The following is a 23,786-nucleotide window of genomic DNA, read 5'->3' as shown; positions in this document are numbered from 1 at the left end:
AAATATCGTGTTCTTTGCACTTAAACCATAAAATTCTGTTTAACAGCAATATCATAAAATAATTTTAAAATGAGCATATCTTTAGAATTTACGATACACAGTCTCACATGCTGGATAGAAAAGGTATTTTTGTTTTTCCGTACAGTGTTGCCATTGCTCGCTTTGAAATCATTGAGTTTCTTAATTAAAAACTCATAAATGCTTTACAAAATATGAAATAGATAATAGAGCAAATTCCGAATTTGGGCTTCCAGATAACCATATGCGGCTGGAAACGTATGTTATTTAAAATTTGAAAGCTCTAGGTACCATTGTTTTATCACAACGCGAGAAACATGCATACATTTATGCAAAGTCTTCATTATTTAATTTCTTTAAATATAATACAGGACACTTCATATTTGGTGGCAACAATTTTAAAAGTGATTTGCCATTCATAGTGAATCAGTGCAAAATGCCTTCTGGGCAAATTGCTCGTTTTGGCTAAAAGAAAAAAAAAAATAATAATAATAATAATAATAATAATAATAATAAAAAGTAAATAAATCTGAAAGCCTTCCGATTGTACATTATGCCCAAAGGGGCATTTTGTTAACGTTTAATGGGTTACCTTTATTTATTAAATATCATGTTCTTTGCACTTAAACCGTAAAATTCTGTTTAACAGCAATATCATAAAATAATTTTAAAATGAGCATATCTTTAGAATTTACGATACGCAGTCTCTAATGTTTAAGGTAATAATTCCCCCTGTTCAGTGTTCCCATTGCTTGCTTTTAAACCGTTAAGTTTGTTAATCAAAAATTCTTTAAACGTTTTTCAAAATATGAAATAGATAATAAAAGAAATTCCATATTCCAAATTTGGCTTTCCAGATGCCCATGTTCGGGTGGAGGATTACGTTATTCAATATTGGATGGCTCTAGGTACCGTTGCATTATCACAATGTGAAAAACATACATACATTTATGCAGATTCTTCATTATTAAATTTCTTTAAATACAATAAAGGGCTCTAATATTTGGTGGTTACAATTTGAAAGTGAATCAACATTTCAACGCAAAATGCCAGAACGAAATGAATAGTCCCTTTTGGGCAAATTGCAGCGGAATATCTTACAGTTTAGAAATTACACCTGACAACTGGATGTCATGTTATCTTACAAGACTGCTATTTTATGAAATTTGCTACTGTCTACCCTATCTATGGATTTCCCACTCTAGTCTTAGATAAGGATTCCCGACGTCAAGAGATTACATTACAAGCACTTCTATACAAATTATTTGAAAAAATTATGATTAAACAAAAATTTTGTGTTTCAAAATGGAAATCTTTTTTATAGAATATTAGGAAAATCAGTGCAATGAATAACACACACAGCACAGGTTGGAAATAATTCAGGGAGAACGCAGATATTTAGCAATTCACGCAGATATTCACCCGAAATAAATCATGAAGTTCTTCAAATCTTGCGGTAAACCCTAACTCACAGTTCATGAGGTAACTGGTATCACAGCAGATTTGCAACTGTCCGACCTGTAAAAAAAACGGCTGTAGTGCTTCAAAAATGTATTTTCTCGAATCTTTTAGAAATTCGCCAAGTTGTTTGAAAATCGGCAAATGTGCATCAACTTGCCACAACGACAAAAATTGTTGCCGAGGGCCCACTGGAGCCTGTAACCTCGCCTTTTAATTGAGCTATTTTTAAAAAAGCCTCTGCACTTAGAATTAAAAAATCTATAGTTGCATGCAATAATAAACACATAAATAGAAGATGTGTGATCACAAATTAAACTCAAGCAATAAAATTAGCATTCTGTAAACAGCAAATAAATAAAATGATACAAAATACCACAATAATGCAGAAAATTGAAAGTTCAATTAAAAAAAGGTTAAAATACTAACAACGTATTTTGTAGACCCTTGCAAACTTGTAAATTGCTTACGTGAAAATTCTTTCATCATACCAAATGTGACAGATAAATTAGACACTAGAAAATCAAGAAAAAATATCTTTGAAGGGCTTTTAACAGGGAAAAAAATCCACCTCAAATTTTTCTAATTTATTAATAAACCAATTCCTTAATGCAAACTGAAAATGACGTCAAAAAATGATATTTTGAAATTGAATATATCGGTTAGTTTTTGCTGTATGAAAATCAGGTAAAAAAAAGAGGTATTAGTCTCAAAACTTGATTGTGCTTTGTTTCATTTTTCATTTGAGTAAGTTACCATTCAGAAAAATGTAAGATATTATTCTTTCATATTTAATTTGCCTTTTATTAATTATTAATCCTTCTGTTAAGATACTAAAGTATTTAAAAGCAATCGATGCAAGTTCTTAAGAATATTATTATTATTAGACTTTTTAATATGGTTGTTTGAAACAAAAATGTATTGAATTTATCTTATATCTAATTAAATGCATTCAACATTTTTTATTTGAATTCTCTGTTTTTCACTTTTAAATATACTGAAGATATAGGAGAGTCTAAATGTATAAGTCTAAATGCATAGTGATCGAACATTCTGTAAATTCCACCTGGGCTATCTCTGTGGATCATTTCTGCTGGTAAACCATATTAAACTTTAGAAAAGCCCTTTTGGGCGATTGTTAAAATGCGGACCCTTTCAGATTTAAAAAAATTTTTTATTTATTTTATTTTGGCATTATATTAAATAGTAGATTAAAATAGAAACCATGCCCATTTGGCGATATAATTCCCTACTTGCGACATTTTTCTTCAACTTGGAAATTTTTATAATTTGTTCTTATTTGACAACTTTATTTAGTTTAAAAAATTTGTTCTATAATATTTTCAGCATATTAACAGAATTATTGACCGGATTAAGCAAGGTATTTAATAACTATTTAAAACTTATTTGGCGAATTTAGTTTTAAAAAAAAATCTGTAATGTTTCGATAACATTAATCGAATTATTGATCGCCATAAGTAAAGTATTTTCCATGTTTCCAGTATGTAAACGGACGGGACTTCGGCAATTCGATAGCAATATCCGAATATATATATATATATATGTATATATATTTTCTTTTTTCATAATAATTATTTTAAAGCGGCGAGTCAACAATACCAGACAGTTTTTAATGTTCTTGCATTTTTTATGTAAGAGAGTTTAATTTTTGCTTGGTTTGCAGTACGTATTTTTTTGGCTGTGAAAGACTTAACAAAAATTCCTTTTTTGAAAGAAGTTTTGTACTTTGGAGTACATTTTTATCGTTTGTCTCTCTGTAGACGTCGTTATCTGAAATTTTTTTATCTTATGCTCTGCATCTCATTAATGCTGCCAAAGCGGAAGAATAAATCTATCCTTATCATTAATGACTTACTGGAAAAAGTCACATTTTTTACAACTGTCGATTTATGGTGAAATACTGTGAGCGATACAAAATTGTGTAGCACCCAAAAATAGCAGAATAAAGCGAGGCCTGTTATTACAGAGCTAGTAATGTATTCGTCCTGAACCCGATGAATTGGTAATTTTTATGATCCGGGGGTGAATTTATCTCGATGTTGCTATTTTTATGCATGTGAAACAAATTTTTTTTTTAATTCGACATTTTATTCTTGTCATTATGATTAAATACGTTTGTGGTTATATTAAAAATCGTCTGCTAATAAACGACAGCACATTATTTTTTTAAAGAATGCCTTTTCGAAATTGGCAATGTGAAGACTTCAGAATTGTGTTTGCATTGTTTTGTGTGTGTTGGTCCAGTGTAAAGTATATTTTCGTTAATTTAAATGTACACCGAGTCAAAAAATTCTGTATCTCCCATTTTACTGGGCCGATTGACAAAAATCAGCTTCCATTTTTAATGTCTCGAAAGCGAGACTTAGGATATGTATTGTATTTATATATTTTTAGTCTAATACATATCACGACTCACATTATGTATTAGATTTGTATGTAGCCATTGTTCTAACATAGGTATTTTGACACAAAATCGAACTTTTTCTGAAATAACATACCGATTTTTTCCATATTTGAGTGTACAACACAAGTTATGCCCAAATATTAAATTTTGTACTGAAAAATTTATCTTGGCGCACTTCTTTCAGTTTGCGCCAAGAATAATTCACCTGGCGAATTACTTAATGGTACCCTATTTTCCTTTCCCTTTCATCAATGTGCACGAGCGGAAAAAAGGTGCATTGTTCATTCTTTGAAATAATTTTAACAAAGTGCATAAAGTATATTTGGCGTTATTATTTGTAACAAATATGCCAAATTTCAAAACTCGCCAATATATAAATTCATTTATATGTTTGGAAAATTTGAATAAAAGAACTCATTTCTTGCAGGTATGCCTAGAAATACATCTACTTTAAATTTTTAAAATTTTTATAGGTTATATTGAAAAATGTTTTCGAAAAATTTATAAAAATTACTGAAAAATATAAATTTAAAAAATACATCAGAAATATCTACGAATTTTATTTGGAGTGAACCTAAATTTCGAATTGTGAAAGAAGGAATTGAAATATATTCGCAGGTCACATAGCATTGCTTTGGAGATCGCCAGTTTGATACCACGGTTTATGTTATAGTGTAAATTCATTAGCTTCATTTGTAGAATTTCTGCGGAGTTACTCACGTTCGTTTGAATGGCAACGAAAATAACGTAAAATTTGACTCTAAATCATCGAAATAATGATAATAATTTGCATAAATAGCTAATAATAATAATGCTAATTAATTAATGGAAAATGTATTTGTGTTTTAAGACGACTGATGTGTAGAGTATTTGAAATCGTTTGCTAGTTCTTTTAAACCTCAGTTCTTATGCAGAAAGTAATTGTAAGAGGCAGGACAACTTTTCTTAAGGTTGTATGTAATTCCGTATGTAGGAAAATAGTTGATTTTGCATGCATTTTTTTAAGTGTATCCTTGAACACCCACGGAGTGCAATGTGGCGGAAATAACCGCGACTGGCCAGCAAAAACAACTAGCAAATCGGTTCCTTCCCGCCCTACCTGCAACTCTGACGTCTGGTTTTGAATGTAGTAACGCACTTTCCGCCATTCTTCAAGATATCCCTGCACATTCTATCGCTTTGTTTTCACATTCTTGCCGAAGAGTAGCCAAGAATTATCTCTTGTTTTGATTCGCTTCTAACTTAAAAACCGTCTCGCTCGAGAAGTTTGTTTGGTCATCCGAGTTGGAAATGTGCTGTTATGTCCGCCGAACTTACACCCTTTTCGTAGGTCTCGCCTATCGCGGTTTTACTCAGTAAAGTCTCGGTTTAACTTTGCTTTTCGTTCTATTTTAGTTAAATATTTAATTTACCAACCGTTTACAAAATCAGCTCCTTAAAATAGTTATTCGGAAAGAGACAAAAGGAAGAAGATGTTTCCACACCTTTAGAACGATTTCGGGGCAGTTTAATTTTTGTTTATTAATGCAAAACGTGTTTTTTAAATGATCCACGTTATAATCTTTTTTCTGGACTTATAAGCCTGCTCGTGATTTCCATGATAGAAAGGCTTCTCATAGAATCTCCAGGGGAATTGATTATCATATTCCTCTTCCTCTAATTTCTAGAATCTTATCAATCGTGGTGGGTTTGCGTTTAGAAAGAGCTTTTTTCCACAGACTTGATTCACATCCAAAACTGAAACGTCATGGAACTTCCCAGGAATGCTTTGAAAAGGTATATATGCAATACCTTTATCAGTTTTTATTTTTTTCAAAGACTGAAGTGATGCTTTTCGAAGTATGACTTTTGCTTTGTCTTTCACGTTTCACTCTTTGAAAGTCATTGGGATAAAGAAATGGAATTTCTTCTATAAATATTGGATGTCAAACTATCTCTTGCTATTACATTGAGTTGATTTAAAAATTCCCCCCTTTTTTTAATTGCCCCATTGTAAGAGAATCCTGCGACAATCATAAGTCCCTTACTGAAGCTGTCGTTGCATTGGCATAGGATTATATATTTTTTTCCCTATTTGTTTTCGATAATAAATAGACTTTTTTTCATGCAGTCATTTAGGTAAATTCGTGGTTCATGGACGGTCACAATATATTTCCATTTATCTTCTGCTAAATAATTTTCATACTATGTTCTACAAATTGTTGTGCTTTGAGCCACATGCCTCGGCTAAAGATGGTTAATATTATGTTTAGCTTTGTCATCTATTAGATCTTGGTTTCTTATTAGCCCAAAGAGGCAGTTTACCCAGAAGGCTATTAATTTCGTTTTGGCATTTTGCATTGGTTTATTATAAACGGCTTTTCACTTTTCAAATTTTTACCAAGAAATATTAGAGCCCTGCTTAAAATTGTTATTTTAAAGGACTTTAAATTATTCTTTAAGAGAGCTTCAAGTTATTATTTAAAGAAATTAAATAATGAAGAATGTGCATGAATATATGTATGTTTCTCGCACTGTGAAAAACAGCGGTACCGAGAAGCCATCCAAATTTGAATAACTTACGTCTCCACAATAACGTACAATGACTAACAATAATGTACGTCTCCACCCGAATATGGGCATCTGGGAGCCCAAATTTGGAATCTGTTTTATTATTTATTTCATATTTAGTAAAACATATATGAGTTTTTTTATTAAGAAACTCAACGATTTCAAAGCGAGCAATGGCAACACTACGGGCGAAGAGGAGAGGGGAACCTTTTTATCTCCAGCGATCTGTGTATCAGAAATTCTAGATACGCTTTGCTGTTGAATTAAATTTTATGGTTAAGTGCGAAGAACATGATATTTAATAAATAAAGGTAACACACAAAACGAGAAGTGGGAAAAAAAAGAAAAAAAAAAAAAAAAAACCTTTTGAGCGTAATATAAAATCTGAAACTTTTTTTGCTCTATTATAGTTATTTAATCAGTCAGAATTTTTGAAAATCCATATGCATTATTATTTATACTGGCTGGGTCAAAACACAAAATTTATTTTAGGGGAAAACAAAAATATTCTTGTAATACTGAACAATTTCACGTTGCAATACTGGTAAATATTACAATTACAGTACTCGCAAATATCAGGTAAATCAACTACGATCTTGGCATTTGCCTCTCAAATAGGAAGGAGACTTCATAACTATTGTTTTCTGTGCTGTAAAAAGTATATTTTTAAAAAACATTGCTTCATGATTTTTTTTTTGTCTGATTTTTTAAAGTAAGATATAGAATATGCATTTCAAATAAAATGCATACATAATGTACTAAGTCCAGTAGAGATTAAGAAAGGGTTTACTGAGTTTGGCTACGTTATAAACACAGTAAGGAATTGTGCTTCTGTACTATAGAAAATATACGTTCTGTAATAAACCTGTTACTTTATACCATTCTCTGAAGACTTTCATTTGTAGCAAGCCAGGTGCTGATTTTTATTTAAAAGAATAAATTATACCAGAGAAGGGAGCATTGTCAATTGGGCCCCTCGTGGAAAATATCAGCAGCTCGTTGGCGGTTCCTAGTCCGCACCTGGTTCTCCTGCCAGGTGCACACTTGAAAGACTCGCACACATTTCGGGTACACCAAAGTAAAGTGTATTAATAATGCAATTCCGTTTATTGATTATATCACTGCCGAAGACTAATAGAATTATCTCGCCTTTGTGTGTGAATGCATATAAGGTTTTTTTTTATATACTAACAGGGTGACTACTGTTAGCACATTTTTACTATTAGGAACCTAAAATGTATACTATTAAAATCTATCCGCGTCTGTCTGTTTTTTGTGGCTTCCCCCTCCTCTGGAACGGCAGAGAGTTGAGCTTCGAGAGAGGTACACCCGGATTCCAAAAATTCGTGGTATTTCGATCATTCTCATCTTCGAACGACTTTAATTAACCAAGATATTAATTAAAACTCTGAAAACCCTAATTTTTCCGGCGGCAACAGTTTCCCACGCTGGAGTTAAAAATCTGCTTTATTTCGAAACATGTTGCCGCTGCTCGCTTTCGAATCGTAGAGTTTCTTAATAAAAAAATTTCTAAGTTTTACATATTTATGAAATAAAAATAGCATTGTCAAATATTAAATATATTATTCCCGATTCCAAAAATTCCTGGGAAGTCATTTCAACAATTATCATTTTCGAACGACTTTAATCAGGCGAGATATTAATTAAAAACTCTAAATACGCTAATTTTCTCCCTCATTTATCCGAATGGCATCAGTCTTGCGCGCCGAAGATGAAAATCTGCTTTATTTCAAAAAGTGTTGCCACTGCTCGTTTTCAAATCGTAGTGTTTACAGAATATGAAATAAAAGTAGCCTTACCAAACTTTTAACACATTATTATTATTATATAAGTACAACAACAAAATGAAATGTTTCAGATTTTAAATTACGTGCAAAGGAGTTTTTTTTTTTTTTTTTTTTTTTTTTTTAACGTTTTGTGTGTTGCCTTTATTTACTAAATATCATGTTCATATCACCTAAACCATAAAATTCAGTTCAAGAGTAAAGTCGCAAAATAATTTTAAAATGAGCATATCTTTAGAATTTCCGATACACAGTTCCGCGCTGGAGATGAAAAGGTCCCCCCCCCCGTAGAGTGTTGCTATTGCTCGCTTTTAAATCGTTGAGTTTGTTAATCAACAAATCATTAAAGTTTTACAAAATAAAATATGAAATCGATAATAAAACAAATTTCAAGTTAATGCTTATAGATGCCCATATTCGCATGTACCGTTGTTTTATCAGAATGTGAGAAACATGCATACATTTATGCAGATTCTTCATTATTTAATTTCTTCAAATATAATAAAGGGCGATAGTATTTGTTGACGACGATTTGAAAAGAGATATGCCGTTTATAGGGTTCCGACGCAAAATCGCAAAACGAAAACAATAGTCCCCTTTGGACTAAAAATTAATGATATTATGAACATGATATTTAATAAATAAAGGTAACACACAAAACGTTAAAAAAACTCAGCCTTGGGCTTAATGTAAAATCTGAAAGCCTTCACATTTCTTTTATTAACTTTTTATGTTTAACTTTATTATTTATGAAATAGAACGTTCGACGGCACATAAAATTCAAATAAAAAGTAATAAAATATTTAAAAGCAGCGTGTCTTCCCTACATTATATTCCTTATATTATTTATTTGAAATTTGCCGAAAATATTTATCATAAATATAATTAAAAGTATACGATGATATTGATGAGTCCAGATACTGTTATTTCATAAAAATATTATATCTAATCCAGTATGGATTCACACTTTTAAAATAATTCTACTTTAATTAAACTTAGGAGATAATATAATGAATTAATCAATACTGTTTAGGAAATAAATTACTATATCTAATTAGATATCTTATGATGTTAATGCATTTTTATTTAAATCAGTTATATTAAAATGTAGAATAAATATTTTTAAGAACTGTGCTTATTGATTTTAAATCGCAATTAAAGATCCAAATATAATTTGAACTCTAAATATCTTAGACTTTCCTAAATGGCAACTGGCTGCCGCGTGAATATAAAAGTATTTTATTTCTGGTAGCGGCAACACAATGAATTAAAATAGTTGAGTTTATAAACTGAAAGTGAAGGATAACTATCTCACATTTTGTCGAATGGCAACTGTCTGGAGTGCCGGAGGTAAACTTGTTTTATTTTGAATATATTTCCACTTCTCCATTTCAAATCGCTGTGTTTATAAATAAATAAAAAAAAATCCATTAAATTTGTATAAAATATGAAGCAAATCAAAAACAAATTCGAAATTTAGTTTTCGAGGTGCCCACGTTCTGGTGTATAAAAAATTCCGTGGTTGTAGATGCCATTGTTTTTCCGCGAGGGACATACATACATATTCTTCATTATTTAGTCTTTTTTTTTTTAAATTACTAATGCATAACGATAACATTTGGTGGCGACAATTTAAAATGTAGGACGGGGGGGGGCAGAATGAAAAGCTTCAGTCTTGTTTCCTACTTTCTGGATTCGCGATAAAATATTCTATAAAGCATAAACATCCTTTTCTTCTTATTATCCTAAATTATTGGAACAGAAGTTTAGAATTAATGTTCATGTGAAAAACAATTTTTAAAATTTCCAAAAGAACTGGGAAAAAGGTTTCAAAAAAGGTTTCAGTTTAGTAATTTAAGGTGCAATGCAAGTTTGACTCTAGCATTCACACAAAAAAAAGCCATTTTAAAATAATCATTACAAATTAATTAGAAATTTAATTAAAAAATGTAGAACTTTTAAAAGTATTTGGTACTTTTAAAACTGTTAATTTTTTAAAACTATATTTGTTCTGATTTTTGCCATACTTGAGAAAATGAACATTACTTTTTTCTCGCCAAATCCTGAACAACTTTCTTTCAAATTAAAATATGTAATCAATTCATTTTTTAGAAGTTCAACCGAACATCTGTTCGTTCATTTCTTCATTTATTAGAACAACCTATTAGATCACGTTTGCAAGCGATCAACCGGAAGTGATATTTTAAAGCTTGTTGCTATCTGAGCTACTAGAGCCCTTTATAGTAGTAACCTTACTATTTGTAACATGCCATTTGCGGGAGGCCATGTGCTGGCCGCATCAGAATTTTTTTCTTGACTGCATTCGGTAGCTCCAAGAATCTATCTTCTTAATAGCTCTTTTTTTTTTTTTTTTTTTTTTTTTAAATTTTATGGCGGGCCGTAGCCATTTTCGTCTTTCAACACTTCTGAGGCCAGAGATGGTGATAATTTTACTAACCTCCTTGTAATTTTATTATGGGCGCACATAACAGGCGGCCACCGCGTTCTAAGAATCTTCTCCGTGTCAATCAGCTTTAAAGGATTGTTGCCACCGTTTTCCCATATATAATCTTACAGTTAAATGCTTCAAAAGTCAATCATTATCTGGCATATGGAAATTCTCGTACCGAAATTAAACATTCCTCGCTATAAAGTTATATCGAACTACATCAAGATTTCTCCTTCAAAGTTCAATAACGAGCTGTTGCAGCTGTTGCTTCACATAGCAGCAAATGATGGTCGAAGGGACCAATTTCTAGCTCACTTATTTGAATTAAGGTCCGAGGTCGCATAATCCGTAACCAACCGTGTCTATAGGAAGCGTGTAGAAGCTGTAATTTTTTTTCTCCCACAATGTATTCCTAAGATCGATTCGCTTAAAATAATCTAGAATCAGCAGTATTTCCGTTTGCTAATAAATCAAAGATGGCCACGTTTTCTGATTCTGAAGAATTTACTGTTTTTTTCTTCTTTAGCAGCCACCTAAAATAGTTCTTATAAAAAAGAAAATATGTAATGATTTTAATGAATGTAAATCCATAAAATATTTATTGCTTCTAATTAGACATCTCGTGACTGAAATGCATTTTTATTCAAATCAATCAGAATAAAAAGTAGAAAAAATATTCTCAAGAACTGCATTAATTGTTCTTAATTTCCTTTAATTTCGTGTACTACAGCAGACAGATTAAATGTGAAAGCTAAATAAATATCTTACGGTTTATTGAATGGCAGCATGTTGCAGAATGGAAGATAAAAGTATTTTATTTCGTGCAGTGGCAGCACATTGCTTTCAAGTAGCCGAGTTTATTGATTGAAATTGAAAGATACATATGTTACATTTTCCTGAATGGCAACAGTTAGGCACGCTGGAGAAGAACGTGATTGCATTTCGGGCTTTATTACGGTTCAGGTTTTCTGAAGGTGGCAACAAATATTGTGCTATTTCAGGTTTCTTTTCCCTTCTGCTGATGTTCTGGATGAGGACATCAAAAATCGTACCATTTCAGTCTTTCTATTTTTAACCCTTAATTGTAATTGGCGGGAAGATTAAGGTGCACAGAGAAAACTTATTTCAGCCAGATAGGAAGATGTTTCTTTGTTTAAATATCATACAGTATTTCGATTTCGCAGACAGTTGTAAAAAATCCATGGTTTAACATCCTTCGGTACAGTGAAGGATGTTAAACCATGGATTAAAAAATCTATAAAATAAAAATATATTTAAAACTGTGCTAGTAGTACCTTTCATGATTCTTTAGAACATTAAATTTTTAATACATATTCAGTGCTAGGCAACTCCTCAAGAATTTTCACTTTTTTGTTTTGATATGACTTTTTTTGCTTTCCGTATTTTAACTTTCAAGATTTAGAATTCTGTTTCAAGAAAATAGTACAGTCAAAAGTCGTTAATCCGGACTCGTCGAGACTTCGGCGATTCCGGATTATAGATCATCAGTTTAAATCTGGTAAGATGGCATGCAGAAATTATAAAATTAAAAATATGAAACCGTAATTTATGAAATAAAGAACAATTATGTTCTAATGGGTATCCAAATTTACAAACAAAAAAAAAAAAAAAAAAAAAAAAAAAAAAAAAGCTTAATATTTATTTGTTTACTTTATTAAACATTTCTTTCAATGTAAGTTGTTTAAGTTGCTTTGTTTTATGTGATAATACTTTCTCTTTAATTCTATACACAGACATAATTTCTTGTTCAATTACAAAGTTCCGTTGTTCAAGTCCTATAATTGCTGTGTCGAGAATACCGACTAATTTGTCAATCGAAATTTTTTCTTTTCAATAACCTCTGTGTCACTTTCTTCACTATCGGAAGCGAATTATAATGACAAGGAATTTGATTTAAATCATATCAAAGACGGAGTGCATTGAGATGAAATTTTTCACTATCGGAAGCGAATTATAATGACGAGGAATTTGATTTAAATCATATCAAAGACAGAGTGCATCGAGATGAAATACTACATTTAGTACTCTCAGTGTCTACTAATGATTTTACCATGAAATTACCAGTCATTATCATTTTGTTCAATTTTGATTCAAAATTGACATTTAAAGTGGCTACTTCTGTTTTCGAATTTTTTTAGAACATTCTGATGCTTTATGACCAAAACCTTCACTTTTAAAACATTTAATTTCCTTATCTTTATGAATGCAGTTTTTAGAAATATGATTTTTCACACAACAATTAAAACAAATTTTATTGTTGCGGCTTTCAATATCACCATCATATTATCATCATTCTTCAATTTACTTTTAGTCATATTTATGTTTTTTGAGTTGGTTTTATTGTTAAAATCATGTTTCGTTTTCGTCCGATCAAAAGCACCTGTACTTTTTGCAAAATTGCCTTTCATTGCTTCGTACACTTTGAGTTTTACTTTAAATTCAATAAAGTTTTTACATCTGTACAGTATAGTTTTGTTTTCGTGCCTATTATATATTCCATTTATAACATAATGTATTAAGGCAGTGTCATCTATTTTCCCAAAATTACATAATTATTTCATTTTTAAGAAATATTCTTGAGCTGATTCAGTATTTTTCATTTTCCTTTGAATTAATAGCTCATGTAAGTTAGCATAATTTATTTCAAAAGAAAATTCATCACTTAAGGCTTTTCTTAACTTTGGCCATGAATTGAGTTTTTAAGGCTTTTCTTAACTTTGGCCATGAATTGAGTTTCGGTTCTGCTCGAACAAATAATGCTGCATTCCCACCAAGCGATCGTTTGGCGAAGATAAATTTTTGTAAATCCGACAAATTAAATAGTGTAGAAGTATTCTCAAAATGATCTACCCATTGAACAACATTTTCATGCAAGTCTGCATTAAACTTTGTAATAGTACTTTCAATATCAGAATAATGAATGTTAACACTCTGAATTATAGAATTTCCAGTAGTTACATTTTTACAAGCATAATCACACTGTATCCAAGAATCAAGATTAATTTTCTTATCAAAAATATTGCGCTGCATTGAAAAATCATTTTCACTTCTTTTATTTATTAATACTTCTGTTTCCGATTCATCGGAACTAGATGTTTCAGCGCCATTTACATTTTCAGCTAGAGTTTCAATATCACATGATAAAATTAAATTCTTTTCGCTATTTCTGTTTTATTGCTTTAAAATGAGATACTTAGAATATTAGAGATTGTAACCAGCTCATTAAATGAAAAGTTTTCTTCGACATTTTTTGATTTCTTTTGGAATTCGTCACTGTGAAGCTAAGTCAAAACCAGAAAAGTTTCTAATTCTTTTTCTGTTAGATCTGTCACCGTCTATATTGAAAATAAATTTGTGTAAAGTTCTAATTTTATCTGCTTTACAATTCTTCAATGCGACATTAATTTGTTTTATTTCACTTAGAATCATTGTCAAATATGAAAACAAAATCTACTTTCTATCTTCAAAGTTTTTTCAATATGTAATCTTACGTAGAATTTCAGTAATTGCTTGAAACGTTCTATAATCCCAACTTCTGATATAGTATGTGGTAATACCATCTTGAAAAAGACATCTAAGAAACTACTTGAAAGGACAGTACATTAATTACATTTAAAGTATTTACATTTTTAACAAATATGTTAGTTATAAACTGAATTAACTTCAATACATTTTCATACATTTTTATTTACGTCTTATCCTGGTGGTTCTTTTACTGCATCTTGAGTCAAACTCATCTAATTGCCAACTCACAAAACGAAAAATAAAACATTAAAAGAATTATACTATTCGCCATCTGGTATTCAACATTGGCACTACATATATATATAGCATCAAAAACAAGCAAAAAGCTTAAAAACCCGATAATAACGCTATCTTTCAATCCATGCTGGATGATGCCAAAAAAATTTACAAAACGAAAGCAATCAAGCATATTGAAAAAAAAAAAAAAAAAGAAAGAAAGAAAGAAAAAAAGAAAATTTGATCCAAAAACATAAAAGTAAAAAATAATAAAAAGGAAAGTATACTCTCAAAATCTGTAGTATTAGAATAACAAAAATTTAAAAACCAAAAAAAGTGTATTTGACTTCTTAAGTAGGGAAGTAATGAATTTAGATAATTTACAATTATGAATTTAATTAATAAATATTATTCAAATTTTGTATATTTATATTCTTTTAATTATTTTACACATGGGGAAAACTGCTGTAATATTTAAGTGTGGTGTAACAAAAATTAACAATTTGTAAAAGCAAAAAATTATTGGTTTACCTAGATTATAAAACATAAAAATTAATTGCCATATATTGTATATAGAGTCAAAAGTCTTTAATCCAGACGTCCATAATCAAGAATGATCTATAATCCGGACCTCAAAGCTACAAACTTTCTGCACATGAGTAAATGCATAATACCTTTACGCATGCTCATAATACGTTTACGCATGCGCGTTTAATGTACAGTCAAAAGTCTTTAATCCGGACTCGTCGGGACTTCGGTGATTCCGGATTATCGATTTTTCCGGATTATAGATCATCAGTTTAAATCTGGTAAGATGGCATGCAGAAATTATAAAATTAAAAATATGAAACCGTAATTTATGAAATAAAGAGCAATTCTGATCTAAAGGGTATCAAAATTTACAAAAAAAAAAAAAAAAAAGCTTAATATTTATTTATTTACTTTATTAAACATTTCTTTCAACGTGTGCATGCGTAAAGCATACATTACGCATAGTCGAAATTAGAAAATTGCAACCAGAAAACTATTTGATTTGTATTCGTGATGTTTATAATGACGAGGAATTTGATTTAAATCATATCAAAGACGGAGTACATCCAGATGAAATACTACATTATAAGCCGAATAAAATAAAAACATCTGCCCTGAAGATAAGGATAGTGCTGACAGATCAACTTCCAGTTCATTGCGTGCCACAACGTCCCGCCCTTCCCTGTGCGGACCAGCGTGAAATTCATAAACAGATTTCGGAATGGTTAGAGAAACAAAGGAGCCTTTATCCATTTTTGGCAGCAATTCCACTTTTTGTTTGATGGACATCGAAACATGCTTTCCCTTTGTAGATCCAGCATCGGAAATTCTATTTGGCATAATCGAAAGTTCCAACTTACTTTTATAAAATTGCTCTAACAGTCTACAAAAAATAATAAGCTTTTTCCAATTCGAAGATTAAGGAACAACGCAATCTGGAACATTAACTGAAATAGATAATTAGATAATTTTAGCTTAGGTTGTACCGTACGTTATACATTAAACGCACATGCGTAAATAAATGTATTATGCGCATGTGTAAAGGTATTACGCGCATGCGTACACGCATAATGTATTGACGCATGCGCAGAAAGTTTGTAGCTTTGAGGTCCGAATTATCGATCATTCCGGATTATGGGTGTCCGGATTAACGACTTTTGACTGTATAACGGACGGTATAAGCTAAGCTAAAATTATCTAATTATCTATTTCAGTTAATGTTGCAGATTGCGTTGTTCCTGAATCTTCTAATTAGATCTGGCTTATTATTTTTTGCAGAGTGTTAGAGCAATTTTATAAAAATAAGCTTGAACTTTCGATTATGTCAAAAAGAATTTCCGATTCTGGAGCTGCCAAGGGATCTACAAAGCGAAAGCATGTTTCGATGTCCATCAAACAAAAAGTGGAATTGCTGGAAAAAATGGATAAATGCATATCCTTTGTTTCTCTAACCATTCCAAAATCTGTTTATCAATTTCACGCTGCTCTGTGTGTGTGGGGGGGGGGATGTCGCAGCGTGCAATGAACTGGAAGTTGATCTGTCAGCACTATCCTCATCTTCAGGGCAGATGTTTTTATTTTATTCGGCTTTTAATTCCTTAGTAAATGTAGTATTTCATCTCGATGTACTCCGATACGATTTAAATCAATTTCCTCGTCAGTATAAATATCATGAATACACATCAAATAGTTTTCTGGTTGCAATTTTCTAATTTCGATTATGCGTAATGTAATTTTTACGCATGCGCGCAATGAAAGAAATGTTTAATAAAGTAAACAAATAAATATTAATTTTTTTTTGTAAATTTTGATACCCTTTAGATCATAATTGCTCTTTATTTCATAAATTACAGTTTCATATTTTTTAAATTGTATAATTTCTGCATGCCATCTTACCAGATTTAAATTGATGATCTATAACCCGGAAAACCAATAATCCGGAATCGCCAAAGTCCCGACGAGTCCGGATTAAAGACTTTTGACTGTATATGTATTTCTTATGTAATGTGTAAATTCTTAACTGTTATAATACTAATACAACATTATTATTTCAGAGGATTTCGGCATACTCTGAAAAAGAGCTTTGGTTTTGAAACACGGCTGGAATGAAAATGAAAAATTGAATTGCTCAAAATTTATTTAAAATCGTAAGTACTTTATAATTTGCATGTACTGGCTAAACTATTTTGATTATATTAAGTGCTTTATTTATTCCAGTTTTTAAACAATATTCTGTAAAACAATTCTTGAATTGAAACATAGCCGAGTTGAAGAGTATGTATCGGCATTAGCTCATATTGACTGACTTTTATGGATTTATCGTAATGTTTACGAAAACAGTTATAATTTTACAGTTGTCCCATTTCAGGCTTTTCTTCCAATTGAGGCTTTTTTGAAAACCGTGGCATTTCAGCCTCTCTTAATGGGGTGGGTGAAAGCGATTTCCATTTCAGCCATTTTCATTCAGGGTCAAAATGCAAAATCCTAAAAGCACGATAGGAGATAATGTGACGGTAATGTTTGCTCTTTAAACTTTAGATGCTACTAAAATAAAACAGTGATATTCGGGATTATACCGAATATAGGAAAAAAATATGTTTCTAAAATTTGAGTACTGCTATTTTCTTGAAACTGACTTCTAAATCTTGATAATTTAAATATTGAAAATAAAAAATCACATTGAAACAGACAAGTGAAAACTTTTAAGGATTTGGATTGCATTAATTCTATATTATAAATACACTTACTTCCAAAAGTTAAGCACGGAGAGGAAAATGCTAATTTCCGAAAGCCAATCAGAATTGAAGAGGATGCAATTCGCTGCAGAGGTAGATGGAAGTATGCAAATATGTTAGGTAACAGCCAATCACACTTTCATGTCAAGAAATATGCAAAAAAGGCAGTCTTATAAGAAGCCAGCTCTATGAAGGGTTACAGAAGTTGATTGTAAGTGCTAATAGAAGGTGGTTAAAACTTTCGTACAATTTGTTTTCAGTACATACGTGTTTCTATGACTTCCAGAAGACGAATGGAAGATTCTGAGCACTGGCGTGCTGTGGGGTGCATTGAAGCAGGACAGTCAATTACAGATGTTGCTCTTTTCTTTGGTGATCATCATTCTGTAATTTCACATTTATGGAAACGGTTCCAAACCACACAGACAGTTGTCCGAAGGCCCATAGCCTGTCGCCCAAGGGTTACAATCCCCAGGGAAGATCAATATATTGCTATTGTAGCCAAGCGAAATCGCAGAGCGACCTCAACACGTGTGACATCTATGGTTACGGTGTCCATTGGCTAGGTGATATCTGCAGCTACTGTACGCCGAAGATTACATATGAGTGGTCTCTACGCCTGGGTACCTCGAGTTTCTGTTCCTCTTTCTGTCTAATGAAGAGGGGGCATGATTACAGTAGTGCCGGGAACATGTCAATTGGAATGTGTCTGACTGGGGCAATGTCATGTTAACTGATAGTTAAAATTTGCTCTGGAGCCAGATGATAAGTTTATAAGGATATAGCGTGAACAATGAACACGCAATCAGTCGCAAAATATCACCGAACATCACACATTCCGAGGCGGAAGCATTATGGTGTGGGCAGGGATTTCATTAGGATACCGCACTAACCTGCACATCTTTAAATTGGGTTCTTTGATGGCTGTTCGGTATCGAGATGAAGTCCTAGAACCCATTATGAGATTGTACACTGCAGCAGTTGTCCCTACTTTTGTTTTAATGTACTATAACGCACGTCCCCATAAAGCTGACATCATCGACGACTACCTGGAGAGTGAAGGGATTGTGCGCAATGCGTGGCCAGCATATTCACCCAACCTTAATCCCATTGAAAATCTTTGGGATGCTCTCAGCCGTGCTGTATCTTCACGTTTCCCACCTCCAGCCACTCTTATTGAGCAGGAAACTGCTCTACAAGAAGATGCTTGATTCTGCGGTGGTTGACCACCTAATTGAAAGCATGGTCACAAGGTCTAAACTTTGTATACTGATGAGGGGGGATAACATACCCTATTAATGTCCTTTTGTTTTCATTTTATGCTGTTTATTTTCACTTTATACATAATTCCGTTTAAGTCTCCAGTATGTCATTATTTGATAACTTACAAAACTTTAATATTGTTTTCATTTCTGTATATAATTATTGATTTAAGAACCCTGAAAATCATAAATGGTAGTATTGTCGCAGTTTTTAGTAGAACACATTCATTATTTTATAGACTTTTAAAAATGCAAGTTTCATCATAGAAAAGAACGATCATTTTCTCCCTCCCATTCTGCATGACCTTTTTGGTGTAACGGTTAGCGTACTCGGCACATATTCAAGAGGTCTAGGTTCGAGTCCTGGTGAAGCATTGCTCATTTTTCACGTCTGCTGCTTCAAAATAATCTAATGAATCTACCGTGGCGCCTGAACTAAAAGGCGGTGGATGATGATTCTTCACCACCTGTGTTTGCCGACAGTGTCCCCTAATCCCCAGTCACCCTTTAAAAGGGAGAGTATATAACATATTTTCTCCCTCCTTTCCGCATGCCTTCATAGTGTAACGGTAGCACACTCAGCTCATTTTCGAGAGTTCCAGGTTCGAGTCACTGTACACATAAAGTACAGTTCCAGGTTCGAGTCACTGTACACTAAAGGTCACTGTACACATTTCACGTCTCCTGCTTGACCTTATACATGGGAATGGATTATTTATTCCTATCTGCATAACAGTTTTCAAATAAAGAATGTGTCTTCCTTTGTGGCTGAACGAAATGTTCTCTATGCAACTTAATATCTCCACCAACTAAAATGAAAAATGAAAAATTGAAAGGGCTGAAATGGTATCATTTTGTTCTGTTCTCATCCAGAATACCTGCGGAAGGGGGGGGGGAAGCCTGAAGCGGCACGATATTTGTTGCCATTTTCAGAAAGCCTGAATCGACAAAGCCTGAAATGGGATATCAAAAATTTTATAATTTTAAGCATAAAATTAATTTTTTCCAAATTCTCATTTTTTAAAAATTTAATTAATTATTTATTTTAAGGCTATAAAAATTTTTCCAGTTGCCAATTTGTTGGCAAATCTGTATATCTATCTCTATATATCCTATAAAGAGGATTGTCTTTTAAGACATTCCGGTTACCGCTCTATCAAGTTACCTTTTTCGGAATACGTCAAACACCACTTACTGTGATTATGTTTGCTCTCAACTGTTTTGATAGTATTAAATGACAAAAGAAAAAAGTGCCTTTCAAAACAGCAACGGAATTTAACTCGTATATAAACATAGCTAGAAATGTATAAATAGGCATTTTCTCCAGCACTTTAATTAGGAAAGGGCAAAAATGTTTTATGAACTGTTCATAATGTCTTTAATTCAAGTAGCTCATTTATGAACTGTTCATAATCGTTCTGGAAATTATTGGTTCGTATGCCTGATCTCTTATGTACTAGAAGAGCATATCTCATTCACTGAAAGGGAACATGAAAATATAAAATTTAAAAATAGCCCCCCTCCCTGCAAAAAAAAAAAAAAAAAAAAAAAAAAAAAGAGAACAACCTTAGTGTGACATAGATGTTGTCAGATAAATGTTTTCTTTTAAGGATCCGGGGGGAAAAAAATTCTGCACAAACTTTTCTTTGCTTCTGAAGAATAGGTTCCTGTTTTTAATCATGTTCAAAATTGGTAGAGTTATTCAAAATCTAAGTTAAACTCAGATTGCTTTTTCGGCTAGTTTTAAATCGTTGCTTAAAATCGAAAACTACTTGTTAGGAGGCATAATTCCTTATTTGGCAACATTTATCGTTCATTTAGAATTCGTTTTAGTCTATTTTGAGCTTATTTGGCGATTTTATTTCAGCTAAAAAATTTATTCGATAATATTTTGATAGTTTAAAAGAGCTGTGAATCACAAAAAGTTACCTATTTTCCATGCTTTCGTATAGAAACGGGCGCGACTTCAAATTGGAAACGGTCTCCAAATGATAACATTAAGCGGCTCCTAGTGTTTGAATTTTATTGCTTGTCGTTAAGTTCGGCGATTTATCAACATTTAGGCAACTTATTAAGATTACAAGACAGAAATTTTTTACTTTTTTTTAAACAAATGTAATAACGATATCTCAACATTATTAAAATGATGATAGTATGAAAAATTTGGTTTTTAGCAAAATATCTAAAATAATGGATTTTTATTTATGTTTAAAATTGTTTTCATATTATCATTTGGTGACTTTTGAATAGCTTGATCCTGAAATTTGAATAGGATAATAAATGTTAAAAAGCACCTTTATTGAATTTTTTACCAGTAGAAACAAAAACCTGTTGTAAATGTGTTTATTTTATTTTCTTTTTTCTTTCTTCTTCCCTCCCTATATTTAGTGTTTTTTTCCCCTATCGAATTGTTTCAAAATAGTCAGCTGTGTCTCAGTTTTCTCTTGTCAAATTAATTTTACACATTTTTCTGATTCCCACCTCCCAAATAGTCTGATTTTTATTCTTAGGAAATTTGAGGGTATGCTATCTTCATAGTCCAGTAATAAATATTAGAAATTAAAATTAATATTTGAGAACTTAATAACTTTTTGAAAATGAACACCGTCGTAGATAAAGACCTCGCATTCCCGACTAAAATATTTGGTAATCATATAGTATGCGTAGTACCGCTTTTAGTTAATTAATTATTTCCTAGATGGCACCACTAAAAGGCTTGTTTTTAAATTCAAACTCATAATAAAATGGCAGGTAAAACATGAATAAAATAACAACCAGTTTTAGTGCTGCCGTGTAACCATATATTACCAACTATAAGCGCAATTGATGCATGATTAACAGATGTTCATTAGAATTCTATCAGTTACTATGCAACCTGTGAATTTAAAAAAAAAAAAAAAAAAAAAAAAAAAAAAAAAAAAAACTTATAAAATTATTACGTTTGTTAATTAGTAAGAGATGGCAACACAGTGATGCAGGGAAGATAAAAATTTGACAGGCAGTGGGAACACATTTCTTTTACATTGTTGATTAAATTTGAAATATAGACTATATATTCGAAATATACTTGACGTTTTTTCGAATGGCAGTATATTGCTTTTAAATCACTGAGTTTGTCAATCAAAATTTCATTAAGCTGGCAAGAGACTTAAGGTAAATAATAATAAAATAAAGAAAGAAAAGTCTGAAAGGTTCAGATTTTAATGGTCACTCAAAAGAGCTGTTTTAAAGTTTAATATAGTTTATCCGTAGAGATGACCCAGATGTTTTGTAGAATGCTAAATGAATATGTATTTAGACTAACATGGGAACTTTGATATTCTCCTTAATTCTGAAAAGTGGAGAAATATATAATGTCATTCTATAACAATTTTGAATGTTTTTAATTAGATGTATCACCGATTAAATGCATTTTTATTGAAATCAATCAGATTTAAATGTTAAATTTTTTTTTTTTTTTTCAAAACAGCATCTGTTGCTTTTAAATAGCTTTGTTTCTTAATGCATAACAGGCAGATTCAATTTGAAAGATAAGTATTGTATGTTTTGTGGAACTGCAACAAACTCGAATGAAAAGTTGAACTAAATATTAACAGTGGAGAACATTGAAAGTGAATCCAGGCAAAATTGTGCTTGTTGGGCTCCCTGTCCTGGGGGGGGGGGGTGAGGAATATAATAAATAAATAATAATAACTTTAAAAAGAAGAAATTATCTTAAAAGTTTCAATGATTTCAGATTTTAATGATTTAAAAGGGCTTTTTTGAAATTTAATATTATCAGTAGAGATTATAGATAGAATGGATGGAAGCCCAGGAGGCAAAGTGAAACATTTTATAGTGTACTAGAAGAATATGCATTTAGACTAACATGAAAATATTGTACAACTTGAGTATATTTAAAAAGTAAAAAAAATGTGTAATGTAATTCTATAAAAATATTTAATGTTTTTAATAAGATCATGAATTAAATGCATTTTTATTTTAATCAAGAAAATAATTAGTAAGAAATCAAGTAAGAAATACTGTTAAATCAAGTAATATAAATCAGAAACAAATCAAGTAAGAAATACTATTCTTAAGGACTGCATTTATTGCTTTCAGACAGCTTCGAAAGAAATGTCAGTTAAAGATATTTAATATTTAGCTGTCAATATATTTAAATTACAAAGTGGTGTAACCAACAAAAATATATTACTGATACCAAATTTACATTTCAGATAGAAAATAAATGCACATTTGAAATTTTTTCCTCTGGGATATTATTATTATTATTATGTTTTGGTAAATGTTTAGTAAGTTTAATAATTATTGAAAGTGTTGTTTTTAATTCCGCTACTAAAATTTTTCATTTTGTTTTAAAAAAAAAAAATCTCAAAGCTACATTACGCCCTAAGGGGATTTTTTTTTTTAACATTTTGTGCGTTACCTTTATTTATTAAATATCATGTTCTTTGCACTTAAAATTTAATTTCTTTGCACCATAAAATTCAATTTAACAGCAATATCCAAAAATATTTAAAAGAGCATATCTTTAGAATTTTGGATACAGTCACCACATAAGATTCCCCCCCCCGGTGCAGTGTTGCCATTGCTGGCTTTGCAATCAAAAACTCATAAATGCTTTACAAAATATGAAATAGAATAATAAAGCAAATTCCAGATTTGAGCTTCCAGATGCCCATATGTTATTCAAAATTGGATGGCTCTAGGTACCATTGTTTTATCATCATGGAGAAACATACATACATTTATGCAGATTGTTCATTATTTAATTTCTTTAAATATAATACA

At 31.3% G+C, this 23,786-nt stretch overlaps 1 protein-coding gene across 17 annotated transcripts in view; it reads left to right on the top strand.

The window, feature by feature from the left end:
• LOC118193846 (bromodomain adjacent to zinc finger domain protein 2B-like) overlaps positions 1–23,786 on the top strand; it is a 356,880-nt gene that overhangs the window by 55,845 nt on the left and 277,249 nt on the right. For 16 of the 17 annotated variants that reach the window (XM_085824639.1, XM_085824657.1, XM_085824656.1 and 13 more), the window contains one exon: positions 17,053–17,145. The exons of the other annotated variant lie outside the window; for it this stretch is intronic. The gene's annotated coding sequence lies outside the window, so the exon portion shown is untranslated. The remainder of the gene's footprint in view (positions 1–17,052; positions 17,146–23,786) is intronic. 17 annotated transcript variants of the gene reach the window in all.

This window comes from Stegodyphus dumicola, chromosome 10 (genome assembly GCF_044657685.1).
Source record: "Stegodyphus dumicola isolate Sdum_Otavi_A_Nest chromosome 10, ASM4465768v1".
Taxonomy (NCBI): Eukaryota; Metazoa; Arthropoda; class Arachnida; order Araneae; family Eresidae; genus Stegodyphus; species Stegodyphus dumicola.
This window is presented reverse-complemented; position numbering and strand designations above follow the sequence as displayed.